Source organism: Cryptomeria japonica, chromosome 3 (genome assembly GCF_030272615.1).
Source record: "Cryptomeria japonica chromosome 3, Sugi_1.0, whole genome shotgun sequence".
Taxonomy (NCBI): domain Eukaryota; kingdom Viridiplantae; phylum Streptophyta; class Pinopsida; order Cupressales; family Cupressaceae; genus Cryptomeria; species Cryptomeria japonica.
In genome coordinates, this window is record NC_081407.1 from 607,742,429 (window position 1) to 607,758,604 (window position 16,176).

A 16,176-nucleotide genomic window follows, 5' to 3' on the forward strand; every position below is an offset into this window, starting at 1 on the left:
GACATGTTCTTCATCATATGATCAATCTACAAATACAAGCAACCATGTATCTCACGCCATAATGCTACAATGTTACAACCAAGAATAACAAGAAAGAAACACTCTTTAATTGTGGAATAAATCTAACATCATAACCCTACATACACCTACTACATACCACTAGCCAAGTGCTTGCTTATATAGACAAGCAAGACACAAAAGCACCAAGTGGTATTGCAAAATAGTTAATTAAAAACCATGAGCTAATTTATCAACATGCAAGTAGTTCCTCATTCCACATGTTTGAGATTTCCAAGAGTTTTTCTTGAAGTTTTAAGACCTTTCCCTCTAAAAGTGACACCCAATTCTATTCTAAGACAAAACAACCCCAACTATTAGATAAACTACGATCACCAGTCCATGCATAAGATAAATTAGCCAACCCACTTGCCCCATTTGGAAAGTCAAACCCCAAAAAGGATTTCCTCACATGTAACTCCCCATTATATGTTCCTCCTACACCACTTCCATGCAATTGCAATGTGTTTAATGGTACCTTACAATGTAAACTCTCACATTATGTCCCTTACAACCAATATTGCCAAGTGTTTAGGAGAGTGTTCCATTCACATGTACATCTAATTATGACATATGCATTCCATTCCACGATCTTGGAGGAGTACACAAACAATATAATTTACAACAATTCATTCTTAAATTAGATTACAATATGGTTGTGTTAGGATGAGGTTGTAGTTTGGTAGACATATTACACATAATTTTAGTAGTAGATATTGAAGATCGCATTTGACACTTTAGATATATCTGAATAAAATTAAAATAAAATAAAATTGTGTACCAACTTCCATATAAGAAATACACTAATTTATATACTAATTAATACATTAAAAAACCTAATTGAACTAAATCTACTTTCAGTATTAATTCCAATTACTATGACTTCAACGATAATTATTATTTGTTTAAAAAATATTTATTTTTAATATTAATTCTAATAAAAAGTTCTATATTTGAAATATCGAGTAACTTTTGTTTTTGGTATTAGGCGAAGGTTCGAAATATATAAATGAATGAAACGGTAAAACCTTTGGGAAATTCACATTATAGAAACTCGTTTAAATCTCGTTACCGCTGCAATCTGTATGACGATTGTTTGAATCAGTTTTAAGTTGCGGATCCGCACAATGCTCGCTGCAATCTAACATTCTACCATGTTTGGAAGGTACCATTTTTTGGTTTCATCATAAATAATTAGGAACCGGCAGAATTGAGTTGTTAGCCTCATATATGTCTGTAAAATCTGTGCTTATTCAAGCTTTCTATTTATCGTCATATTCTGAAAGAATTGTTGGTGCGGATGATTCGATATTCTTCTAAACATGTGTTTTTTTTGGGTCAAATTAACCGGATTTAAAAAATCCTGATTGGGCTTGTTCCATTTTAAATGAAAACAAAATATAATTCATCATAATTGGTTTCCTGTGAATATGCCTCTCCATTCTTTGTATTTATTTATTTCATCACTGCTTCATGTACCTCAATTTTATCCTCTTTGGTGTGTCACGTTAGCAACAATGCTTTTATAAGGGATATACCTGGCTTATTATTAGCTGCCTGCTTGGTGAAAATTCTCCTTTTTTTTCTAGCAAAAAGGTTTTCTCTGGTAGGACGGCCTGCATAGATAATTTTTTTAATAAATGGCACCAAACATTTGGAGAATTCACATCGTATTTGTATGTCATCCATTGTATACAATAGTACACACATCGAGAGCCCCTGACATCCTTTTGATAAATAAAATTTGGGTGGGCAGCCAAACACAAGATTTGCATTTGCTTTTGGCTGACTTTCTTTGATCCAAACATTCTGTTAGGACTGTCAAAATGTGCCACAGTTCTGCTGGTATTTCTCTCCTTTGGGTCTTTGTAGGGTTAGGGTTTTTGAAAATTTTGTCCAAGTCCTGGGTTGTTTTGTTTTGCCCTAGGCGTTAGCCTTTCCCTTTTTTATTTTGGTGTTGACTGGTTGGAGTGGGTAATCTGTGTTTTAGTATGTCTTTAAGGGTTTGAAGTCGTTTGATTACCGGCCCCCGCATTTTGACAAGTTTACATTTCCACCGGTTAATTTTTCTTCATGGGTCGTCTGTTATTTTGCCTAGGGTTCGAATTGTCCTAGCATCTATGTCTTTCATGAACCCCCTGACCCTTAAGTGCATAGTGACCATGTGCGTATTTGTCTCACTTAAGTGATGGTCTCCCCTCTACCCCACGAGCCTCTTTTTAGGAAGCAAAGTATGTTGCAGTGCAGCAGGAGGATGTTTGTGGCTCTATCTCATATTCATCCCCTTGCCCCCGTGTAGTTAGCCCAGTAATTGAAATGATACTGCGGGAGTGTGGGAATGGTTAATTGTGTTCAGAATGATGTTACCCCTCTATCCCACAAAGAAGTTTAAATGATTAAGTAAACACTGGGAAAGCGAGGCCATGATTGGTGCCGTTCAGAAAAGGGAAATTCTTCCTCTCTACCTCGCATGGTTTTCTGTGTAAGATGTGGGCTGGAGGGAGAGGTTGGTTACAAGCTTTTGATGTTATTCCTCTATCCCGCAAGGCTTCTAGAGGCCCAAAAAATTGCTGCAGGATAGTGGGGAGGAAATGATATATGGTCGAAAGGTTATCCTTTCATCCCCATGCGGTCTAGATCATAGTTAAAATAATGCTGCGGGATGGAGTGGAAAAGTGAAACTAAAGAATAAAGGGGGTAATCTCCCGTGTTCCCACTCTAAAGAGATAAAGGAAGAAATAATGATGCGGGATAGTGGAGAATGATAAAAGCAAAGAGTAATTCTTTCCCTCTATCCCGCGAGATAGAAACAAGGGATAAAATACCCTATGGGCTAGGGGGGAGAGATACTAAAGAAGAAAAGGCACTCCCGTCTACCCCGCAATGGAAAATAAAGAGAAAAAAGGTGACGAGGGGTAGTGAGGAACATGAAAGAAGGCCAAGGGGCTGTGATGATGAGGATTGAAGGGTGCCACCTCGGTAGTCAAATGGAGTCAGAATGAGATTGTAGCCGTCCATTTCCATATCAACGGTAAAATTCAAATTTCGAAGCCCACAACTCACCATGATCGCACAAAATAAAATTAATGGCGGATGAATTTCGAGCCGCTCGCAAGAAATAAAGTTGATTTTTGCAATTCATTTGTTCACCCAACGATTGAGAGATTGAGTGAAGAAGATTTCCAAGCGACCAAAGGCGATTTGCAGCGACAAAATTGTGTAGAAAAGCTTTCCTAACACAAGTAGCCATTGTAGCCATTGTGAGCTTAACATGGGTGCGGAGTGGCAAGGAGAGCGGCGAGCGGGAATTTCAAATTTCAAATCTGGGAATGGCGGATTTCCTGGGGATGGCAGTCTTTCTGTGGGTGGAAATGGCAATCAGGCTAGTTTCTAGGCATCCCAAGGTACTGAAGGGGACAAGGAGGCAGTCAAATCGGTGGAAGACAAAGATTCCAAAATCGGGGACCCACATGATAGAGGTAAGGGTAAAAAATGGTCTTCGCTTTTTTCAGTGAAGCCGCTGGTAAAATCAGGGCTACCGGAAGTTAAAAATATTTCTGATCCCGCAACAGGGGTTGTCGCTATTTCTGTTCCGGATAAGCTAGTTGATCTTACTGTCTTTGGATTAGCTATGACATTAGTTGGAAGGTTTGTTGGTTTTAGGCCTAACATCGATGTTGTTAGGAATTTTATAAGGAGGAAATGGGTTCTCAAGGGTCAAGTGGATGTGGCGGCTTTGCCTAGGGGTTTTTTTTCGTTTGCTTTTAATTCTGAAGAAGATATGAATAAAGCTCTATGTGAAGGACCATGGATGTTCGGCAAGTCAACTTTGGCTTTACAGAAATGGGCTCCAAACCTTTCTCTTGACGAGTCCTTTTTTGTGTCGGCGCCTGTGTGGACGCGCCTCCCGGGCCTTCCGTTGGAGTTCTGGAATGAGGAAGTCTTCAAGGGGATAGCGAGTTCTTTTGGAGAACTTCTCTCGATCGATCCAATGACTGTAGCTAAATCAAGGTTGGTTTTTGCCCGTATCTGTGTTAATGTTAATCAAACGACGGATATGCCCCAATCTATTGAGATTATTTCTAAATTAGGGAAATGGACCCAAGCGATTGAATATGAATCGCTCCCGTTTGCTTGTTTTCATTGCAAAAAGTCGGGTCATTGGGCAAAATCTTGTTAGCTTAAGAAGAGTAAGAATAGCAAGAGTGATAGTAGTTTGAAGCAGAAATGGCAAACGAAAGATAAGAGAGAAGACCCATTAGTAGAGTGTGTTCCAGATAAGGAAGTGATTGAGCTGGAAAATGAGGCGAAGAAGGATGCGAATAGTAATAATGAAAAACCTGCTTGTGCCTATTCTAATAATCAAATAGAAAGTACCAAAGAAGAAGAGCAAAGGATAGAGGCAAATGCTCAAAAAAATGATCCAGAGGACCAGAAGGGAGGGCCTGTCAGTCAGGATAAAGTAGAGGAGAGTTCCAATGACGATGCTTCTGCTTCATCTTATTCAAAAGCAAACGAGGAAGACTTCAATGAAGCGCAAGATTACAACATTTATGATTTTGAGCCTCTTTTGTTATTAACCAATGGAAGCCCTAAGCCGTTTCAATGCAAAACCCCATCTAATAGTGTGGAAATGGCGGCCCTGGAGGGAAATCTTAGGATTCTCGGTACTAAAGAGGGAAAATCGAATAAGGAAGGACCCAATGGAGGTATCTCAACTAGAAGCAAGAATAGGAAAAACGCAGATGTTGGAAGCCAAAACAAAAAGCAAGGGAGACCTTCTCGAAAACATCAAAGGGAACAAGAAAGTTGGAAGAACTGTGCTGATGGAACACAGAGCTCCATCGAGTTAGCTCTATCCCCAGTTAAAGTATGAAGATAATTTACTGGAATATAAGAGGGTTGAATGCCCCTCACAAGCAGGATGTGTTACATAATATTATAAGAGATCATAAACCGGATGTGGTCCTTGTTCAGGAAACTAAGATGTGTAAGGATAAAGTGGAAAGGATTAGATTTTTTAAAAATAATGGAGTTATAGGAACTAGTTTGGAGGGTGCCTCTGGAGGAACAACGATTTTTTGGAACCAAAAAACTATTAAAGGTAAGGAAATCATTTCTGAAATCAATAGGAATTCTGTGTTGCTTGAGCATATCAAGGATAACTTTGTTTGGGTTATCACTAATGTCTATGCGCCTAATACCAAAGCTGAGAGATTTAAATATTGGAGAAGCCTTGCAGAAGACAAACTAAATTTTGTTGATAAAAGCTGGATAATAATGAGAGATTTCAATACTCCGCTTAAAGAGGAAGAGAAGATGGGAGGCCTCCCCTTGCAACTTGATGGGAAACAAGATCTTATGGACTTCATCAATGATCAAGCTCTTATGGATGTGGATCTCCAAGGGATCAACTATACCTGGACTAATAGAAGAACTAGAGCTGATCTTATTCAAGTTAAGTTAGATAGAACTTTAATTTCTTCTGAGTGGTTATCTAAGTATAGTTGTTCTTTGGCGTCTATTATTAAGATTGGATCTGATCATTACCCTATTTCTTTTACTGCCAATTCTTTTTCTGCTAAGAGAAATTTCCCTTTTAGATTTGAAAAAGCGTGGTTATCCCATCCATCTTTGGAAGTTTGTGTTGCTGATTGGTGGAGTTCTGAGGTTGAGGGAACGACTTTATATAGAATAGCCAAAAAGCTCAATATTATAAAGGCTAAAATCAAAATTTGGAACAAAGAGACTTTTGGGGATATCTTCAAAAGTAAAGCCCAAATCAAAACTGAAATAAAAGAAGTTCAAGATAAAATCCAAGAGGACGGGCTTTCAAAAGATTTGAGATCTGTGGAAAATGGTTTGTTGTCTAAATACCACACTATTATTTCTAATGAGGAGACATTCTGGAGACAAAGATCAAGAGCCTTGTGTTTGAAGGAAGGTGATAAAAATACCCGGTTTTTTCACTTAATTGCTCTTAAGCACAAGGCGGCTAACAGGATATCCAGGTTATCCTGTAATAGGGGGATTTTAACGGATGATAATGACATAAGAAAGGAAGTTCTGGATTATTTTAGCAACCTCTTGGGAGAAGTGGATGATCTTGACGTCAGTAATCAAAACCTCCTTTTGTAGGCTATTCCTTCTACCTTGACTGAGGAAGACAACAAATATCTTTCTCGAATACCTTCTAGTCAGGAAATCAAAAAGGCGGTGTTTTCTTTTCAGGGAGATAAGTCTCTTGGTCCGGATGGTTTTCCAATGTTCTTTTTCCAATCCTTTTGGCACATTGTGGAGACTGATATCTGTAAAGGAGTTAAAGAATTCTTTGGTTCTAGAAGGCTTTTAAAAGAATTGAATGTGACCTTCATTGTCCTAATTTCGAAGATTTCTGGAGCTGAATCTCTCAATAAGTTTAGACCTATTTGTCTTTGTAATTCTGTTTACAAGATTTTGTGTAAGGTTCTCACTTCAAGATTGCTGGATATTCTTCCCAGAATTATTTCTGCTTAGCAAAATGGTTTTGTCCCCGGTAGACAAATTCTGGATTCCATTATTTCAGTTCATGAGAATATTCACTCTCTAACGGTTGCTAAAAATTAGGGCTTTTTTCTTAAGTAAGATATGTCTAAAGCCTATGATAGAGTGAATTGGCAGTTTCTTTTTAGGATTATGAAAGCCTTTGGATTTGGAGAAAAAGTGATTCAACTCTGTTCTCAATTGATGGAAACTTCCTCATCTGCTGTTATTTTCAATGGATCTCCTTCAAGTTTCTTCAAAAGCACTAGAGGTCTAAGACAGGGGGATCCCATCTCCCCTATCTTGTTTACTATTTTAGCTGAAAGTTTGGGCAGATTTATTTTTAAAAATGTGGAAGAAGGTAATCTCAAAGGACTGAAACCTTCTTCGTCCAATATTACTTGTACTCATGAACAGTTTGTTGATGAATCGATCATCATGGGGGAAGCTACTATTAGGGAAGCAAAAAATATGAAGAATGTTATGGATATTTATGAATCTGCTTCTGGCCAAAAAATTAATTGGGATAAGAGCTCATTGTTTTTCATCAATACCCCTGTTCAAAGACAATTAAGGATTGAAAGAATTCTTGGATGTAAAATTGCTGAGTTTCCCTCTACTTACTTGGGGCTTCCCCTTTGTATTAAGCCTGCGGATAATTTCTGGATTAAGTTGGTTGACAGATTCAACTCTGAACTGGCAGGTTGGAAAGGGGCTGTCTTTAGTCAAGCGGGCAAGGTTACGCTGCTTAAAGCTACTCTCCAAAACTTGCCTATTTATGCTCTCAGTCTGTTTAAAATCCCTAGAAAGTTTGCGGAGGCAATTGAAAGAATCCAAAAAAAGTTTCTTTGGTCGGGAGTGGAAGACAAGAATAGAAATCCCGTTATAGCTTGGAATAAAATCTGCTCTCCCAAGGCCTCTAGGGGGTTGGGTTTAAGGAATATAAGCTCTATGAATAATGCCTTATTAGCAAAACAAATCTGGAGAATGAAAGTGGAGGAAAGAGAGTGGAATTTAATCTGGAGAAAGAAATATCTTCATATGCAACCTTCTGAGGAAGAATTTCTGGATAAATCTTTTACTGTTGAAGGCTCTGCAATTTGGAATGCAGTTCAATTGGCTAAAAGGTGGGCTGCTGCTAGAAGAATGTGGAAATTGGGGAATGGTAGAAGTATAAGATTTTGGGAAGACAGATGGCTTATGGATAAACCTTTGGAGGAAATTCCAATCCTTTATGATTGGAAAGATTGGTTCAAAAACAGGCATGTGGGTTTGGTTAGAGACTACTGGAGAAATGGGAATTGGATTGAGTTTAGCCAGCATTGTCCGGGTTTAAAGTTTCTTGAGATTTTGCTTTCTTCTAAAATTTGAGGGACAACAAAGAGGATAGTTTGATTTGGAGGGAAACTCTGGATGGGAATTATTCTGTCTTCGGTTGTGGCTATCCACAACAAAGTTATGGAAGAGATTCTTATTTGGGCTAAAGTGTGGAGTAAGAAGTTAATATCTTTTTTTGGATCTTTATCCAAAACAAGGTGTTGACTTTGGACAACCTTCAAAAGCGAGGATTTGTTTTCCTAACAGGTGTTCTCTTTGTTGCAGTGAAGAAGAGTCTGCTTGCCATATTCTCCACCAGTGTACTTTCAGCGAGGAAATTTGGAAAATTATTTTTAGTAGGTGGAAGTTGATCTGGGTTTTTTCCGAACTCTCTCGGGGAATCCTGGCAGCAATGGTACTGTCCTAATTCCAACTCTAAGATTGTGGAGCTTTGGAAACTTACTTTACCTAATGTTATCTAGAACATCTGGAAGGAGCACAACAATAGGATTTTTAGGGATAAAAATTAACTCTGAAGTTGTGGTGGATAAAATATACAGAAGTATATTTGAATGTCTCAATGGTACTGATCATGGTCTAGTTGCTAAAGAAGACTTTAATGACAGGTGGAACCTTTCTACAACCAAATCCAATAAGGAGAAGGGTAGGGAAGGTCTGGCATGGTGCTTTCCACCTTAGGGATGGATAAAGGCCAACTTTGATGGGGCGTTTAAGGGGAATCCGGGTAAAGCTGGTTATGGGGGCATTGTCAGGAATTTTGCTGGAAGTTGCCTAGTGGTGGTTGTTGGCCCTCTGGGTAGTCAAACCAGTCATTATGCTGAAGCTTCAACTGCTCTGAATACTCTAATTATTGCTAAGAACCTAAATCATGACAACTTATGGTTGGAGGGAGACTCACTAAATATTATCAAGTGCTTGAAGGGGGAAACCGAGCCATTGTGGTCTATAGAAAACATAATTTTGAAAGCTAGAGAAATTATTGCTAGTTTTAAAGTTATCATAATTGAACATGCCTTTAGAGAAAAAAATTTGGTTGTGGATGGCTTGGCGAACCTAGGCGTTAATTCCAAAACTCAAACTATCGGGGAAGATAATATTAATTTTAGTATTAAAGATCTCCTAAGAAAGGATAGATTCACGGGGAAAGAAGGACCGCATAATTATGATAGTTGAAATGAGTAATTTATGCTTTTATAGAAAGGTTATGATTACTTGGCAAAGTGGCAGAATCGCAATCAAAGATATTAATACTCTACACACTTTGTGGGTTATCATTTTCAAAATTTCGAGAGACAACGGGAAGAAAGCTTTGAGTTTGCAGAAGAACAGAGGTGAAAGTCTGAAATTGAGTATGGGAGGGGATCTAAGGAGGGAGGAACTAGGCAACATTTCCAGATGGAAGGAAATGCCAAAAGTATGGATGAAGTTGGAAAAAGGGTCCTTGACAAATTTTATGGAGAAGTTGGTTGATTACGATAAAGGTAGGGTTAATCTTGCAGTTTCCAAAATAACTGAAAATTGGAGTAACGGGTCTTTTAAAATCCATGGTGTGAGGTTCAAATTGGATGCGGGCCTCATTGTGACTATAACAGGTATGCCCCACTTAGGGCTCAATTGTTTTAGAGATCTTAAAGTTTCCAATAATGCGGTTAAACTTTTTCCGTGTAAGGAAAAGGAGAGGGCTAAAATTGGTAAAGCTACGGGGGGTTATTATGATGCCTCCAACATCAAGAAAATTTGGGGTTGGGTGTTGAATGCTATCATGGAATACATAACAGTTGAGGGTCGTTTTACTAGGGCCCATACATATCACTTTGTGCTATTAAACCACTTCAGGCATGAGAAAAGGGTTTCCCTGCCCTACTATCTCTTCAGGTCCTTGTCGAGGTCTCTCAACAAACACAACAAGAATCCCTCGAACTCGATGCTTCATTGTGGCCTCATTCTGCTCATTTATGAGCACTGCAAAATCCTTCCCATTTAGGAAAACAAGAGGTTGTCTGCTTCTCCAGGGAAAGGCAAGAGAAAACTGGAGGAAGGCGGACCCAGCAAGGAAGAGTCTATTCAGAGCAAAAAAAGCAAGAGCGCCACTGGGATGAAAACCCAAGACGACAAGAATGACACAGAGGAAACTCGAAAAGATGGCAGTGAAATGGAAACAGACGAGTCAGGAGGTGAGGAAAGTTGGAAAGATGAGGACGTGGGTGCAGAGGAAGATGAAGCTGAGGACGTGTCCGACCAAGATAGTCCAATTCACAGTGCTAGCTTAGGCAATGACAAGAGCCAACCTATGGTGGATAAGGATGATAAAGATAATGAGGAAAAAGATATGGATTCTAAGAGGGAGAAGAATAAGGAACCCGAGAAGGAAACGGCTAAGGATAGTTTGAGTAAGGATAAGGAGTGTGCTGGAGAAGGGTTATTCCTGGATAACCTCAAAAACCTTACTGAGGCTAGATTGGGTTTTGACAGATGGACATATGAATTTTTGAAGAATTTGGAAAAAAATGGGAAGCAGATGGATGAGAAAAGAAAGGAAGACAACAGGAACTAGAAGCAATGGATGTAGGACATGGAGGAAAAAGCTAAAAAGATGGCTGCTCAGATTGACTATTTGGAAGAAGGTAAAGTGGCAATGAAAAACCTGTTGGGAATGATTCCGAATATCTTGTTTGCTGTTACAAAGAACCTAGAGGATATTTCTAAGGTCCTTGAAAACTCCAGCTCTCCCAAACCGGTGGTGGACCTCGACATTGATGAAGATGCTATCGAGACTGGGAGCGGGGAAGCTACGCCTGGTGGAGCGGCAAAGAGAACTAGGGCGAGTGTGAAGAAAGCTGTTGCGACGTCTGCTAAGGAAATCCCTAATCTCAGGGATAATATCAAAAATCTGTATGGGATTAGCAGTAACTTGGCTAATGCCCTGAAAAACATAAATTAGTTCCTTTTCTGTGCTTTGTCTGGTTTGGCTGGTTATCGCTGGTTTTTTGGGGATTTTTTGTTGGTTTTTTCTAGTTGTTATGCTGGTTTTTCTTATGTATGTTCCTTTTGGTTTCTTAATGCTTTTATCTCGTAAGGATATTTTGTAAAGGGTTTCGGGGCCCCTTTAAAACCTGTTTTTACCTTAATCAAAAACACAAGTAGCCATTGTAACTTGTTACTCTGTAATTCCGTCAAAAAGCTCAATAGATTGGTTGTAGGGTTTTTCTTTGTTTAAAAGAGGAAAATTTAAAACCCTAGCTGATAATTATGGTCCCAAAATGCAAAGCCACCAATGACCCAACTGTTGAAAAGACTCTCGAGCAAGGGGAAGGCTCCAAACCTAGGAGGAAAAAATCCGCCATTCTACAAATAACAAAGGCCACCTCGATTGTCGTTATTCCTTTTGCAAACTTAAATCTCTAACGAGCTTGTTGTTGAGCAAACCCCACCCGCTGAAGCAGAGAGCTCGAAGCCAAGGAAAAAGAGAGCCTCCTCTTCCAAAAAGGCTATAGCTCTGCCTCCTGTCCAAACCCCACCACCTGCTCAAGGCTTGCCACCTTCACAAACCCCATTGCTGTGGATGTGAGCACTGAAACCCTCGGCCAGCAAATTGAAGAATAGCTAGCTGAAATGGAGAAGAAAAAAGGGAAAGACGTAAGAGGTCTCCACCAAGATTTGGTGGATTTATTTAAGGGGTCAACTATGCAAGACTCCTTGAGGAAGGTATTTTCTGATAAATGTTTGAAGTGTGGGGATGCACTCACTACAGGTAGGGGGTGGGACATTTTCTATTATTTCTATGGAAATAGGGACAAAGATGCACCTGCGTCAAACCCCTGGGTGCTAGACCTGGCCCCAATGTTTTTGTGGAGCCTGCACTCATCAGGTTTTTATCATAGCAATATCACCTTGAGTCCATGACTATGAGAATTGTTGGTGGAAAATTTTTGGTGGATGTTGGCAAGGAAGCAATAATTTCTTGTTTTGATTTGATTAGAAATGCCTTGAAGGAGATTGATTTGAGTAAATTGGAAGATGAACATAATAGGAAGAGGGTAGCACTGAGGAAAGAAGAAGTGCCAAGATACAAGAAAAAATTGTATGAGCGGGAGAAATTATTTGCTTTAGTCAGAGTAAGAGCCGCTCGGTTTGGTCACTTTTGAGCATTATTTTGTGAAAACATGCTATGCTCTGTGCCAAGTTTTGGGAATTGATGCAGGAAGAACCAAGATGCCTATAGGAATGATGATGATAGCAATTTGGATCCAACATCCCCAATCAAATGATTTTGCCACATATGTACAAGATAAGTTGCATGAGGGTTTAACGAGAGTAAAAAATGATTAGATTTTAGTAGATTTCAAATATTATTCCCTCCTACGCCATTTAATTCTTTTCCAAAATAGAACAGAATGGGTCCTGTTGTGACGTTTTCACACATTGCCTCATTCCAAATGGGGACTCCCTTTTTTTTTGCTTTTAGGTTAGGGTTCTAGCGTCTTAGCATTTTGTCTCCAATTTCTCTCGTCTTTGCAAATGAGTCAGGGTTTTGTGAAATTTCGAGGAGTCATCAGAGCTAAAAAATGAAGCAATGGTCAAAAGAATGTTTTGATGCTATAGATGGGCTCAAATGGGTTGAAGGAGTAAAATCGCAATTTCTCGGGGTCAATTTTGACAACTTGTTTTTTTTAGGAAATTTTTCTTTTTTTCTTTTTTTCTAAATTTAGAAAGTTTTGTTTTTGGCATTTTGGGGCCAATTTGGGAACCTGCTTTTTCGGCCTGCTTTTTTCCTAAAAATAGAAAGTTGCTTTTTGCTTTTTTTGAGGTTTTGGATGGTTTTAGGTTTAGAAGATGTGTCAAGTTAGAGGAATTCATCGATAATGCACCAATTGTGAAATAGTTTTCAAATTCAGAAGATGTGTTCCTAAAAAACTAAGCTGAAGATCTGAAAAAAAATGGCTAAGTTTGAAACCAAAGTCGAAATTCCTTGTTCAAATCATGGAGGTTGCTTGGAAAGAGGAAAATTTTCAATTGAAGACCAAGGCAAGTGGAAAACTTCCTAATCCTATCATGAAGTCCACCCAAGAAGGGGTAATAAAGGTGATTAACTCCATCCTTGGCATGATAGAATTTTCAATTTAAGTGAGAAGTCCGCCCAAGGAGTAAGCATGAAGAATGACTAAGTGCTGGGAGAAAAAATAAGAATTTTGGTTAAGTGTGGCAAACATGAAATATTTCCTATGTGCTTGCAAAGTCCGCCCTACCTCATGGTGAATCTTCCTTGCACACTTGCAAAGTCCGCCCTACCTCATGGTGAATCTTCCTTGCACACTTGCAAAGTCCGTCCATGCTATGGTCAAAAGTTCCTTCGCTAGTATCAAAGTCCGCCTAGGCAAAATTTAGAGGAAAAAAAAAAGCTGAGTACAAGGAAAAATTCGCCCAACTCATGAAAGAAAAAGTTTGAACTTGGCTAAATTAAAAAGAAAATAAAGCAAAAAGGTTTTTAGAAGTAAGCAAAGAAAGTAAATTGCAATAAGTTTTAAAACACAAAAGCAATAAAACACAAGGAATGTTCGATTTGAAAGCCAAAACTTGACTACATACATTGCCCATTAAAATTCATCAAAACTTTTGAAAACAAAAAACAAGGCAAGAGCAAGTTCGAATTCCCTATAAGTATAGGCTTTGGCAAATTTACCATTCACAATTTTTTTATCATGCTCAAGGAATTTGAACTTTTCCAAAATTATTAGGTGGATTTCAAGTATACTTGCAGGTTCACAACGTATTCTAGGGAAGAATTGAGGCTTTCAAATACAAATCAGAAGCTTTTCTTTGTGGATTTTCTTCAATTCTTGCAGGTCTGAAGCATTTTCAAGGCAGAATTTATAGATTTTGGTCTTCAAAATTCCCTCTTTTATTTTAAAATTCTGATAATCAGGCCTTTGCTTAGGTTTTCCATGTCAAATTTTCGAATTTCATCAGAAGAACAGGGTGTTGCTTTTTTATGTTTTCTTAATCTTCTGGGCAGAAATTCTCAAAATCAGAATTTGTTCCATAATTTCCATAATTTTCTAAATTTGATTTTAGCTCCAAGAATCTTTTTCCAAGTCTGATCAGACTTAATTTCACGATTTCAAGAGTTTTTCTGAGTCTGATTTTGATTTCTATAATCTTTTCAAAGTCTGATTTTCATTCCTAAAGTTCACAATCAGACTCAATTTTATAATTTCTACAGTTTTCCCAAGTTTGATTTCAATTTCCAGAACGTTCCTAAAGTCTGATTTTCATTTCTAAATTCATAATCAGACATTAATTCCATAATTTCCAAGTTTACTAACTCTGATTTTTCAATTTCAAACTTGATTAAGTCTGATTTTGAGTTTAATTTCAAAAAAATCTAGTCAGAAAATCAGAGTTATTTTTCGAAAATTCGTCAAGTAGACTTCAAGTTTATTTCTCTAACTTAAAAACTTTTCATATTTCCAGGAGATCAATGTTAGCGCAGGAAGAGATTTCCAGAAAGATGAAGATGAAACAAAGGAACCAATTGGAAAATGACCAAAGGACAACATTCATGCTTCAAGGTGGAATCCAAGGATAAAAGGAACAAAGAAGAAGGATTTACACCCCATCAAGACATTCAAGAAGATTAATTCATACAAGGATGAAGAGCTCTACATCAACCTTGGATTTTTTTTGGAAATCCAAAATCAAAAGATTCCATACCAAGGAGCGATAAGTTTAAGACACAATGAGAATGAAGAAGATGTTTTAATCATCTTGAATTTCCTTCGGATCAAAAGATATTGCCTAAGGCATCAACACTTCTTCGTGATGAGGAATGAAATCTGCAAGGTAAGCTGAGGTGGCATCCTAGTCATCAATCGGCCAATCCAAGGGTTCCAAGTCAAACATGTCCAGGTGCAATGAACCAGACTCAATAAGTGACTCCTATTTTCTCAATTGGTCAAAAAGAGTTTTTTTCCAAATAACCCTAATTAGGGTTTTATCTGTTAATCTTGGCCGTTGATCTTGGATCAATCTGGGCCATTGCTTTGTAATGGGGTGCTATATAAGCCCTCCTCCTCTCATTTGTAAAGAGAGAGATTTATGAGAAATTGTTGTAATAATGCTTCTTAAGTGCTAAGGCACAATTCATTGTTCAATTGTTGGTGAATTTTTGTCTACTTTTGCAAGTTAGCATGGTTTCTTGGCTCTCCATAGAATAGATTTCATTTTCAAGTTGTTAGATGGAATGAAGGATTTGATAGAGTTGCTTAATGTGGAATGACGTGTTCATACTTTTGATAATTGGATGATTTTTAGTTATCGTGCAAAGTTAGCCTGAACCAATAACAAAAACTTAACTTCTATTGCTATATTCATTGTTCAAGATATTGGTGAATGTAAGCGATATGAAAATCTTTGGATTTCCTTAGAAGATTGCAATGTTCTTGTGTAGTTGTTGAATTTGGCGAAGCAAGGATTGGTTTTCAATTCCACTTTTGCAATTTCCGTCTCCTGAATTCATAGGATTAGATTAGGATTAGATGTAGCTCCCTAAATCCTCATACTTTTTCCTTTTTTTTCCAAGTCTTAGTAGAAGTAGGATCAAAAGAGCCTATTGCAAAATCACTCCAAGAAAGAAGAAAGTTAAAAGTGTCAACAGTCAATAGAATCCTTTGATTGATTCACTTGAACAATTATGCAAGTCCCCCTTGAGATTTCCAGCAAATCACAACGAATCAAGACTATCCGCATGAATCTGGAACTTTGGAGTCGTCTTTGTTATCACATAGTCCATCTGTTTATCACATAAAAAAAAATGATCAAGAGAGAATAGGATATCTCTGGGTATTTTATTCTGAGTTGAGCGTGCATAAAAAAAACACCAACAGGTCCCTAGCTTGAACATAAATATGTTTTATCCTAAAGAAGGTGGCAGGTGGCCAGTGCAAAGATGGACCCAAGTATGGGATAAGGGGTCCAGATGGTCAAATTATCTGGCATTCTTCGACTATTTTGTTATGAAAGTTCTGAGATGGTGTGGGCTCCAATGCTCGAGGATCCCCAATAACATTATGAAAATACTGAGGGCCAAAGGATATGCGATTCCCTGAGGATGCATTCACCCACAATTTTGGTGTTTTTTTCTTGTTTTTAGATCATACAATTAGAGTTTATGGATGCTCTCAAGCACCTCACAGGCTGCCAATTTTTGACTCTCCAAGGATTGCATTTATTGGATTTATGTGGCAACTAATGTGGATGAAA

General features: G+C 38.1%; 1 protein-coding gene across 3 annotated transcripts in view; it reads left to right on the plus strand.

The window, feature by feature from the left end:
• Positions 1-1,062: 1,062 nt before the first annotated feature.
• LOC131063904 (uncharacterized) overlaps positions 1,063-16,176 on the plus strand; it is a 57,555-nt gene continuing 42,441 nt past the window's right edge. Inside the window, exons 1-2 of one of the 3 annotated variants that reach the window (XM_059218467.1) lie at positions 1,063-1,222; positions 14,389-14,823. The gene's annotated coding sequence lies outside the window, so the exon portion shown is untranslated. The remainder of the gene's footprint in view (positions 1,223-14,388; positions 14,824-16,176) is intronic. The other 2 variants (XM_059218468.1, XM_059218466.1) reach the window with 2 other exon arrangements.